Source organism: Myotis yumanensis, unplaced genomic scaffold (assembly GCF_028538775.1).
Source record: "Myotis yumanensis isolate MYYU_CA2020_CCGP unplaced genomic scaffold, mMyoYum1.0.hap1 SCAF_2, whole genome shotgun sequence".
In the NCBI taxonomy this organism is placed as follows: domain Eukaryota; kingdom Metazoa; phylum Chordata; class Mammalia; order Chiroptera; family Vespertilionidae; genus Myotis; species Myotis yumanensis.
The window spans coordinates 49,051,059-49,063,743 of record NW_027223753.1 but is presented as its reverse complement, the minus strand read 5'-3'; the positions used below and the strand labels follow the sequence as shown (position 1 = coordinate 49,063,743).

General features: G+C 41.6%; 1 pseudogene; it reads left to right on the top strand.

The window, feature by feature from the left end:
• Positions 1-1,502: 1,502 nt before the first annotated feature.
• On the top strand, positions 1,503-4,279 carry LOC139001836 (serine/threonine-protein phosphatase PP1-gamma catalytic subunit pseudogene; annotated as a pseudogene).
• Positions 4,280-12,685: the final 8,406 nt, after the last annotated feature.

Here is a 12,685-nt window from a genome sequence, read left to right as displayed (position 1 = left end):
TTCAGCTGCTGACTCATCAGCAGGACTGGGAAGAATTTTTAAGGAAAAGTGAATATAGAAAGGTATTTTGTATATAGGCAATTAATAGAATTAAATGAGCAAAGTTCTTCAACAAAGAAGATCTCAATGCCCTATTAGAAGATCTCATAAAACATAATACAAAAAATTAAACTAGTCCACTCAAACATTCCATTTCAATAATAGAACATTTGCTTTTTTAGAAGCAGGACAGACGAATTTATTCATTTGTTTAGCTTCAACTCCGAATATTGTAGCTCCTGTTCGCACTATGTGTGTCCTAGGATAAACCCAGAAAAGACAAGGATCTCCCAGGATAGTTGGAGTGGGGGTGGGGCAATAAGAGGTAAACAGATAAATCACTATACAATGTGGTAAGTGCTATTATAAGAAGTTGCTCTAACTTAATGAGTCAGAAAAGGTTGCACAGAGGAAGCAATAGATCAGTTGGGCCTTGAAGGATGAGTAGGAGTTTGTTCATAAGAATAGGGAAAGATCTTCTCAGCAGCAAAAACAACAGTGGATCCAAATTCTAAGTTCTAAAGATTTCTGAGATATCACAGATCTTAGTGGTGGGAGTATGGGAAGGAGAATGTTAAGGAGGCTAGAAAGGAAGTTTGGGTCCAAAGTGTAAGAGTTTGTATTGATTATATAAACAAAGGAAGGGAGTTGGTAGAAATTTTAAAATAAGGTCTTGACATGATAATCTTTGTTTTCATAAAGATAATTAGATTGAACAAGGAGAATAAATTAGTGGAGACAAACTGGCAGTAGTAGTATTTCTTTTTTTTAACAAATTTTATTCTAAGGTATTTTTTGGCAATAGTATTTCTAATCTTTGTTGAGCCCCAATGGTATTTCACAATCCTTTTATTAGGATTACTCAACTCCCCCATTCCAAGCCTTTATCACCCTCCTCAAACCCTCCTATTTATCTCCTTTCCATCATGCAAAAAAAAAAAATCCTGCTTTCTCCATAAAATAAAATGTTGGGACCATTTGTCCTGAATTCTTAAAACTTCCCACATCCAAATGTCTCCATCATACTCATCTGAGTATCTTCCATCAGATGCTCAGGCTGAGAAGCAACCTATGGTTCAAGGCCAAGTCTTCCAGCTATTCCCCAAGTCTCTAATCCTCTTCTCTCCTTTATTAAAATGTTCCAAAGAGTGGTCCACCTTGCCTGTATTCTTTTCCACATCTCCCATCTTCTCAATTGGCTGCAATCTGGCTTTTCCTCCCACCTATGTAATGAAACTGATTTTTCTCAATAGAATGGCCAGTGACTACCTAGTTTCCAAGTTTAGTAGAGTCCTTTAGTCTCTGCCTCCAGATCCCCTCTAACATGTGAATCATTCTGTTCTGTAAACTCTCCTGTCTGTACTACCATCTTTTTGTTTGTCTTTGTTTGTTTGTTTTTTGTTAATCCTCACCTGAGGATATCTTTCCATTGATTTTTTCTTTTTTTTTTTTTTTAGGGAGAGTGAAAGACAGAAGGAAACATAGAGACAGACATTGATGTGAGAGAAACACATCGATTAGTTGCCTCCTGCACACCAAGGTACGTGGCCTGGACCAGAATCAAACCCGGGACACTTTGGTCTGCAGGCCAATGCTCCATCCACTGAGAAAACCAGCGTGGGCTGTACTACCATCTTTATGACATCACTCTCATTTTTCCCCTCTGTCTCCTCTGCTTATGTCTACCTCCTAAAATCCTCCCATCCTTAGTCTCAAGTTTCTATCTTAGCCCACTGCTGCTCTTCTCATTGTACCCATTCTTAAAGATCTCACCCATTCTTATCATTGTTGTATGCTCAGAACAAAACAAAACCAAATCAAAACATCCAGCCTATATTTTGTCCAATCATCAGACTTGCCTATCCTCCTGGACATTTTGATAGATGGTCACCCAAGGACCAGAAACACAACCCATTTCCCCTCCCCAAAATTTCATTGGTGGCACTATCATCACTAAATTGCCCTTGCTGGAAACCTGAGGGGCATTCAAGAATTCTCATTTCTTACCCAGTCTTGCCTATTCTATTTCCCAAGTACTTCTGAAATCCATCCCTGATTTTTCTCATCAACTACAAGTTCAGGCCCGTTTCATCTCTTGACTGAATTACTCTAAAAGCCTCCGTCTAGACTGCAGCCTCTGTGGTTGCCCCTGGTATTAGGGTAATCAACTGCCTGGGTTCACTTGGGACTGTCCAGGTGTTAGCCCAGAAAATCTTGCATCCCAGAAATCCTTCAGCCTCTATTGTTCACCCTGCTTTTAGTTGCAAAAGAAACTAGCTTAAGGCCATTATTTTTCTTCTCTTGGTTCCAGTGGGGAGAGGAGGAGGAAGCAGGGAGCGTGCAGTGGGGGTTGACCTGCTATGTGTGTAGCTTGGAAATGGGGGCATGAGTCGAGCGGAGCCCAGAGGGTCAAGAGGGTCAGCGGTGGGAAAGGGATGGTGGATACAGAAAAACTCAATAAAGCATCATCCAAAGGCTGCTGGAGTAAGAAGGTCCAAGCCTAGTAAGACTGTCCAACTACCAGAGAATGAAACCAGAGGACTGCGCTTAAAATCCCAAGAGATCTTTCTCAGTCAGCCTATCCTGCTGGAACTTGAAGCACCACTCAAAATATGCAGTGATATCCTTGGGCAATACTACTATTTGCTTAGACTTTTTGAGGACGGTGGTTTCCCGCCGGAAAGCAACTACCTGTTGAGGGACTATGTGGATGGGGGAAGTGGCCACTAGAGACTATCTGCCTCTTCCTCGCATACGAAGTCAACTACCCCAAGACCACGAGTGCACCAGCATCAATAGAATTTATGGATTTTATGATGAATGTAAAAGAAGATATAACATTGAACTATGGAAAACTTTCACAGACTGCTTTAACTGTTTACTGACAGCACCCATTGTGGATAAGAAACTATTTGCTATCATGGAGGCTTACCACCAGATCTGCAATCTATGGAGCAGGCTTGGTGAATCGTGTGACCAACTGATGGACAAGATCAAGGTCTTCTTTGTGATCTTTTGTGGTCTGCCCCCAACTATGAGATCTTAGGCTGGGGTGAACAGGACAGGCATGTCCTTGACATTTGGTGCAGAGGTGGTTGCAGAATTTCTCCATAAGCTTGATTTGGATCTTATAATGTAAAGCCCATCCGGTGGTTGGAGATGGATAGGAATTTTTTGCAAAGAGGCAGTTGGTCACTGTTTTCTGCACCCCATTACTGTGGAGAGTTTGGCGATGCAGGTGCCATGATGAGTGTGGACGAAACACAGAGGTGATCCTTTCAGATTTTAAAAGCTGCAGAGAAAAGGAAGCCGAGCGCCACGAGATCTTACCACTTCCAAGGGGTATGATCACAAAGCAAGCAAAGAAAGAGCTGTCTTTTGACACTGCCTAGTCAAGACTTTGTAATATATAATACATAACCTTCAGTTTTAAAACTGTAATGTGTTTCGGTCGGCTTGCTCAAACAGTGTGTTTGTGCCTCCCTTCCATTTTTGAGTTAATTAATGAATGGCATCTGCTGGTTATGATAGCAAATGAAACAGTTCACTCCCAAGGGGGAAAAATGTTTTATTTCATTCTCTCTTCCTTTTGCAAGCAGTTTTAATGGGGGTGTTAAATCTGTACACCCCCGGATAGTTTATCCTAAGAGGTAAGTGAATAATTGACCTTTTTTTTTTTAAGCTCATTACAGCCATGAATACATAAATGCTCATTTTCTTTAGGCTCATAAAGAGAGCCCTTGGAGGCTCAATCTGTGCATGTTTTTGTCATAAAATGCATACTGTTGGTACGATCCACTGAACATTTTTTTTTGAATTTTAAGAATTCGTTTCAAAGGGATTGCTTATTTCTCTCATTGTCTTGTCATGTACAAACTGATTTTTATAGTTATCAACATTAGGAGTAACTTTCAACCTTGCCAGCATCACTGGTATAATGTGTATTTAATTAAAGTACACTTTCCACTACCGTATACTTAAAATGATGATGAAAGCCATTATTTTAAATGCTTGTGACTCATTCCTAAAGCCAAAGTTTCTGTTGAAATATGTACCGACACACCCCTAAGTACAAGAAGGCATGGTTGTGTGCCCGTGCCACCTTCTTGAGGATTCAGAACCAGGTTTTTGAGTTTGAATAGCAATTAGTAACATAGTGCAGTTTAAGCTATAAACGTTAACAACATTTTGTACAATTTCCATAGTTGATTCATTAAGTAATCTTTTTACAGCTGCATCAGGCCTGAACCTGTCCTTGCAGAAAGCTCCAAATTACAGAAACAACACTGTGCTATATGAGTGACCCATTATGCTTTCTTTGACCTATATTCTTTATTTTGCATAAAGTTGAGACTTCTAAGTCAAAACAAAGGCACTAACATGCTACCCACCAGTTTATACAGAACGTATATAACCTATGACTTTTTAAAACTAAAATCTGTTAAAGAGAAATCTGTTTCAACAGATGACTGTGTACAATACCATGTAATAAAAGTGAACTCAGACTTATTAAATGACGAACTTGTTAAATCCTCTCAGTGTCTAGTTATCAGCACAATACACACAGGAGCATGGTTGGTGGCATATTAATAGATTTGAATGAATAAATTGCTCTGGAAACAAACAAAAACAAGCTCAAGCATATTACAAAAAAGCCATGGGCCTCGCCTCAGGTACAGCTGGATGCAGGCGCTCTGCTTTCAGGTTCCACCTTCTGTTCTTCGCTCTGTAATAAACTTGTTTTCTGTGGCAGGCAAGCGGGCCAGCAATCGACCAGCTGGGCAACACCAGAGGGAGATTCTCTACTTGGGCAGAAAAGTCTCGGGAAGACCCGATTGGCCTAGCTGAAGTCACAGATCGATCCCCAACCAATCATCATGGCCAGGAGGGTTGGCCAGGCCTATATTACAAATTTACCATTGAGGCTGGGGTGAGGGGTGCTAAGAGGAAAGAAAGTTCACTGGAGGAAAAGGGGGATGGGCAGGACAGACAAGAACATTAACCCCACCCCCACCCCGAGATCCCACTTGGCACACTGTGGCTGGGCAGTTGAAACACCTGGGAAGAGTGAGCCATAGAACACTCCAATTGGACCATTTTCATTTTCTACATAAAATCCTCAGAGCCCTCATACTGCTTGCAGGACAAGCCCATGCTCCTTAGAAGGGCAAACAAGGTTCTCTATGATCTGCTGTCTGTTTACCTTTCAGCCTCTCTCTCTCCGCTCCCTTCCTAACACTTAATTTTCTAGCAAACACTGCAGACTAAAAAAAAAAGTCCCTTATTCATCACACTGTTCTCCCCTGACCAGCTCCTAATCCTGCTTCAAGACTCAGGTCAAGCATCTCCTTTGCCTGGAAGTCTTACACCACCACCAGCTTACACACACACACACACACACACACAGCACATGCCCAAACTTGCCATGGCACCACACCGACTTGAAAATTATGTTTGTCAGATTCCTCTTCTAGACTGCAGGTAGAAGAAATTGTACCACAATCACCTTTGTGTAGCAAGTTCTAGCATAGTACTTGGCACACAGTACATGCTCAACCTTTGATTTTGAACAGAAACTGTTCTGATAATCCAAATGAGTGAGAAAGAGCCAAATTAAGTTAATAGAAACAGAATTAGATTAGTGGAAATTAACAAAACTTAATTGGATGGTGTCTTTCCATATTCAGTTCTGTTGGGCTATGTAGTTTACCGGGGTTTTTTTTTTTTACTAAGATCACCCTCTAATTTACCAACATCACATAATTCCCTAGAAAACATACATAACACACGTACACAGAAAACTACCGACTCATGAGAGATGTCATTGTTATTGGGTTACATATGTTGACCGCTTCCAGAAACTGAGCTAAGTGCTCTCTGCATTGTTTCCTTTAATTCTCACAACAAACCTATGATATAAGCCTTGTTCGTTTTTCCTTTTTATTTTATTGTAAATATATTTTTATTGATTTCAGAGAGGAAAGGAGAGGGAGAGAGATAGAAACATCAATAATGAGAGAGAATCATTGATCGGCTGCCTCCCACACACCCCACACTGGGGATCGAGCCCACAACCTGGGCTTGTGCCCTGACCGGGAATTGAACTGTGACCTCCTGGTTCCACCTCCTGGTGCTCAACCATTGAGCCACGCCAGTCAGGCGTTTTCCCTGTTTATAGGGGAAATAACTGAGGCTTAGAGACATTACACTAACTTTCCCAAGTTCTAGCTAGGATCCAAAATCCAAGCCCAGCTTTTTCTGGCTCTACAGCCCATTGTCTCAAAGGCTATACTCTTACTCTCTATCTTTGGCCAGCTCTGTCTTTATTAGTTACACAAAGAAACAAAAGAAGTCAGAAGGTTCTTCTCCAGGTGAGCCATTTCTTGTCAAGGGATTATTTTGATGATGGTAATATGACTACAATATGGGGATATAATCAGGTGTTAAGTGGGGATACTAAGAAAGCTTGCAGCTTCTCTGCATTAAGTTCTTTCTCAGCACTTAATTGCAGAAAATCTGTTAGCATAAGAGCACCCAGGGACACAAAAATCACTTCTGCCTTAAAGGTTCTGAGATGAAAAAGAACAATTCTTAGAATTCACTCCTCCTGCTGTTTGTCTCCTTTGGTTTTCCTGAGGCTCGGTCCCACTTACTGGATAAGTCGGAAGTCTAGACCCAGTTAGTTCCACCCTCCCCCAGGCTGACCTCTGCTGTCTGGTTGGCCTCTGAGAGACAGGTTCACAGAGGACTGAGCTCAAGGTGCAATTCTGAATTGTTCCCCTTCCTTGCCATGTGACCTTGGAGGTGTCTCTTGACTTCACTGAGCTTCAGTTGCTTTAGCAAGAAACTGAATTAATCAATGTGACAACATGTAATAAGCCAGAAAGTACTAATGGACATAAGAAAAGTGGGAATGCCACTCGCTTCCCAAGCTCCCACCTTGTTCCTGACATTGCACAGTAAGCTGTGCAAAAACAGGTTTTTATCATGCTGATCAGCGTCTTCCTTGCCTTGTCTGAAGTGCCTGCGCTGTGTCTGGCACATAAGGTCGGCTCATCGGTCAGTTCAAGGCAGTGCTAAGAGCCATTCTGTGTGAGGACGGTCCCACCTTTTGTGGTTCTTGTGCAGTAATCACTTTAGTAAACTGGTGACTTCTCTGTCCCAGGGAGCAAATTGTTTTAGTTAAAACTCTTCCTTGGAAATCTCTTCAGCCCTTGCAAAGAGATGTGTATTCCTCAGCTCCTCGTTGGCTGACAGCCCGGAGACTGGAAGCCAATCAAGTGAAAGCCTCTGCCTCCCACTCCGACTCCCTGAGACGGTGGAGTGGCTCTGCGGAGCTGCAGCTGGGAGAACTCCGAGAGAGCGTGGAGAGCGTGCAGCATTCCTCAGAGTTCCCTGATAATAAGAATTACCTGAAGCCCTTGTGAAAAAAACAAATTCTCAACCTATCCCAACCCCCTTAATCTGAAGCTCCTGGAAAGAGGTCTTGAAGCTGTCTTTTAAATAAACACCTCCAGGTCTTTGTTATCATCAGAACAATTTGAGAAATTCTGACAGTGCAAACAGCTTGTCTTTTACACAGAAAGACTCTGAGCCCCAGATTGAGAGATACTAGTTGTTGGGGGTGAAGGGTGAACCTCACATCCCCAAGTGAATTAGAAAGAGAAACCTACGTCAGTCCAATAGGATTGAGTTTACAGTAAGAAGGGTGAGGTCTGTGGCAAACTGGAAATCCTTTTATCTTAAAGGGAGGCACCTGCCCTGGCCAGTTTAGTGGTGAGAGCGTCAGCCTGCAGACCAAAGGGTCTCCTGTTTGATTCCTGGTCAAGGGCATATACCTCTGTTGCAGGTTCTCCAGCCCTGGTAGGGGCGAGTGTGGGAGGCAAGCAATCAACGTGTCTCTCTCAGGTTAATGCTTCTCTCTCCCCCACCCCTCCCTAACACTCTCTATAGAAATCAATGGTGAGGATTAACAAATAATAAAATAAATAAAAGTGAGGTGCTCCTCTCAGCTCTAGCCAATTGCTGCCATGCAGAATGTGGAACCATTGTTGCCACAGATAACAAATTTTCAATAGACAATAGAAATCAGGATTTTTCTAGGAAATTTCTCCATGTTTATTCTTAAAAAAAAAAAAATCCTCACCCAAGGATATTTTTCCACTGATTTTAGAGACTAGAAGGGAAGGGGAGAAACAGAGAGAGAAAAACATCAATGTGAAAGAGACACATCAATTGGTTGCCTCCCACATGGGCTTGACCGGGGCCAGGGATTAACCTTGCAACCCAGGTACATGCCCTTGACCAAAATCGAACCCGGGACCCTTTAGTCCATAGGCTGATGCTCTATCCACTGAACCAAACCAGCTGTCAATTTAAAAATTGACAACTAATAAAAAAAATTTTTTTTTCTGAACATTGTGTAAGCCATATTTATCTTGGCTACCAGTTTCCAAGATACACTTTATGGGCCATAGTTTCGTCCTTTCCTTACCTCTCTCATGTTTTAAGTTATTTTTAAATGAATGGCTTTTTATCACCTAGTGAGAAGAGCCTGGCTTGCAAGGCCGATCATGGTCTGGTTCATACCACCTTTCCCACACCACCTGTCATTAGAGAACATAGGTTCTAGAGCCAGACTGCCTAGGTTTGCATCCCAGATGGATTTGCCACTTACTAATGATTCTGAGCAAATTAATCTCTGCATATCAATCCCTCCACCTTCAAAATGGTGATGATAATAATAGTACCTACTTCTATTTGGTTGTAGTGAGTGCTAATAAGTTACTATAAATAAAGTGCACAGAACAGGGCTTGGCATGTAGCCTCCAGAAGCTAGCCCCAAACGTGTTGAATTCATACCCCCCAAAAGTTGCAATTCCCCTTCCTGGAACACATGCTCCTCATAGTCCTTGGCAGGTCTCTTCGTCCCTCGGGTCTCACTGATCTGGCAAAGCTTCCCTGCCCCCAGGAACACCTAGGCCTTGAGTCTACCCCGACATTGCTTCACACCCAGGATTGCAGGTATCGGGCATCTCCACAACTGTGCACATCCTTGAGGGCAGAGACCTTGCCTTCTCACTTCTGTAATCCCAGGACCTACCACAGTGCCAGGTACGTGATGGGCTTTCAATAACCAGTGTTAAAGGAATGAAGGTGCCCTTGATTTCCCTATTTGATTATAAACTTCTTAGGGACAGGCACTGCTATAGGTTATGTCTGTGTCTCCTTCATGGGACCTCGCAGGATTATCAATTATATACAGACAGTTCCCGACTTACAGTGATTCAACTGACAATTTTTCAACTTCCTGGTGGCATGAAAACAGTACTCATTCAGTAGAAACGGCACTTTGAAATCTGAATTTCATCTTTTCCTGGGCTAGCGATATGCAATGCTCTCTTGTGACGCTGGGCAGTGGCAACAGCCGCAGCTCCAGGTCAGCCCTGGGATCATGAGGGTAAACAGCTGAAACTCCAGAGTGCAGTTATTAAATGCATTTTCCACCTTCTGCGGGACTATCCTGATGTAACGTGACTGTAACTTGAGGAGCTATCGTAATTTGTGCTGTTTGCCAAATATAATGCTAGCTTCTGAACAAACAGCTTACAACCTTTCCCCCATTTCATCCCCATATGCCATCCAGAGATGTCTACCCTTTGAACTCCCACAGCAATTCTCTGGGCCTTTCTTATGGTACCGAGCACTTCTTTTGCTTTGGATTACATCTATCGATGTACATGTCTTATTGCTTCACTAGACTACAAACTCCCTGAGGCCAGGGTGTGTGTCTGACTTCAAAATCACCACCATAGTCCCTTGCCCACAGTAAGCATTTCTTAAGTATTTCTTGGTAGTCTTCATGAATACAACCTTTTCACTGAATTTCTTATATTTATCTAAGGATTGTTAGAGAGGAAAAACAAAGATTCAACTCAGTCTGCATGGTGTTAAATCATGCCATTGCGAGTTTTGTTCATTTGAAGAAAACATTCGTTACCATTTGAAGCCTTGTACCACGAATCAAAGAACAAAATTTAACCCACACGGTTGAAAATTGAGGAAGCAGTGATTTCACAAAGGTTACAGTAAGGTAGCTCAAAACATGCTTTGGAAATGCTTCCAACTGACAGTATAAAAACAGCTCTTTCCTAGAAATGACCATTTTTTCTTTAGCTGGAAAATAATATGTCTTATAGGAGATTAGTTACCTTCATGAGTCTATTCATTATAGAAGTTTAACCTCCTGAGAGCCTTGGTTAATTGTAGAAAGGTGGAGGCAATGCTATTTTATGATGCTGAGGTGAAGTCGACAGTGGAAAAATAGGTATTTTCCACATACAGCACTAAGGGGATTTTCGTTCCTGTTGTAACATTTCCACCAACTTTCAATAAGTAGGTTTAATGGCATTTAAGGCGACAACAGAATAAATATTAGCATCAATTTGAGGTAGAAGCCGTGCAGGTAATTCCACACGTTTACAATTAGCTTATGTTTCATGATTGGATTTTTTCAATGCCATGTTAACTTTACATAATGTTCAATCAGAAAAGAATAACAACAGTTAAAACTTAAAAATCAAAACAACAGCTTTGCATTTATTGTTGAGATTTTATTGAAACAAAACAACCTGCAGAATGTATACTATCACTTCATATCTTTAAGTGCTATTATGATTTAGAATAGAGATTACAAACTCCTCTCCTAAAATACATGTTATAAGCAACATTTCTCTGGTGCCGTAAGGTTTCCCATTGCTATCCGCGTGGGTTTTAGTAATAGTCACACTATAGTGAGCACCTATCACACGCCATGTAGTCTGCATTGATTAGTATTTCTAAATCATTCATTTAGTCAACAAATATTAACTCAACACTTACTGCTCACTGAGAAGTGTGCTAAGTACTGGGCTATAATTATGAACCAGACATTAGCTCTTACCTTCAGGGAAGGTACAGTCTTGTAGGAAGCAACAGCTCTGCAAGATGGGTAATTTTATCTCAATTTCACAGATGAAGAAAACAGGATGGGGAGGGACTAATACTGGCCAATCCCCATGCTCTTTACACCCGCAACCCTGCTTGCCTCCCTTCTGTTTTCCTAGTTTAATTCAACTCACCTTTGCAGGAGTGTTTTCAATCAAGTAATTTGGCAAATAATTGAAAACGCTTACTCTAGTGGGAAGGTAAGAAAAAAAAAAATTAAAACTTAACTGCCCTCAATCTTTTGGTAACATAAAAAACAAATATTAAATACCAGTTATATTTTGGATTGGGGGCTGGCTTACATAAAATACAAGCCTTAACAAGGCCCAAAACCCCACATTTTTCACAGATGTGGAAAAACAGCAACTTAATGGCAAGGTGAAGGGCTCCTGGGCCTATGCTATGCATACGCTATGCAGAAACTTGGAGCTTTTTATTAGTTGGTTTATTTTTCTCTACTCTGATTTCTACTTTTTCCTGATTGCATGTAGTCATGACAAAGATGGGAGGCAGATGGCAGGGGAGCCATGGAGGGTATGGTTTGAGAAGTAGGCAAAAATCCTGTGGACTAACGCGACGTTTTAGTTTTTGCCTCAGAAGCGTTTTTGCTTTCTTTGGCTGTATCTACATGAGATTGTTGCAGTAAATTATCGAGTGATTGTTCCAACTAAAAGATGACTGTTGTGTGGAAGCCTTTATTTCTTTTGCTCTTTTCTTCCATCTCTCCCATCTGACATCATTTAACCCGACTCCTCAGAACCATAGCAGAAATGTCCAGCTGGAAGGCACACAGCTCTCGAAAGAGAAGAAAGAAAGGCACCCGAACTCTTGGCCAAGCCACGTCCCTGTTTATTCCCCAAGTATGGTTCTGCAAAAGGCACAGCCCTGACTGTTACAGCCACTTCCTAACTGGCCTTCTTACCTACGGCCGCTTATCCCAATAAGCCGTCTTTCTGAGTCCCCAGCGTTATCTTCCTAGAACACTGATCGCGTCACTCCTGCATGAAGGCCTCTGCTGACTGCCCAAAGTTTATAGAAGGAAGCCCAAATGCCTAAGGGTGACACAGAATGCCCTTCAGTCTCAGCCTAATCCCCCCCCTACTTGTTCACCCTTATCTCTCCCTATCTTTCTACACCAGAGGCACTCACAGAATCATTCTTTGTTCCTGGAACAGGTTTTGTTTGGTCTTTCAGGCTCCACACATTTGCACAAACTAGCGCCATTACCAGCTATATCCTTTTCCCCTCTCTAGCTAGGGAAATAAAACTCATGTTTTAAGATCCACACAGAATGATCTTTCTCCAGTAAAAACTTCACTTGCCTTGCAGGTAACTCTCCTCTCTTTGAATCCTTAGCATTTTGCATGTAATCCAATTGTAGCACTTAAATCTTTGAACAAGCTTTAATACTCCCTTTTTCCTAACTGCAAACCCAACTCCTCTTAAGTCACCTTCATTTTCTGACTGTGCATAGTGTAGAGGAGGGCATCAGAAAAATGTCTGTTAAATAAAGAATAAAAAATAAAAGGACGCTCCCATGTCCAGCCCAAATGTTTAAAAAGTAGAAAAAAAAAACATATACATGCATATATACACAGATACTGGCCTTCTATATATAGACACACACATATTATACATATGATTTCAGAAATTTTAATTT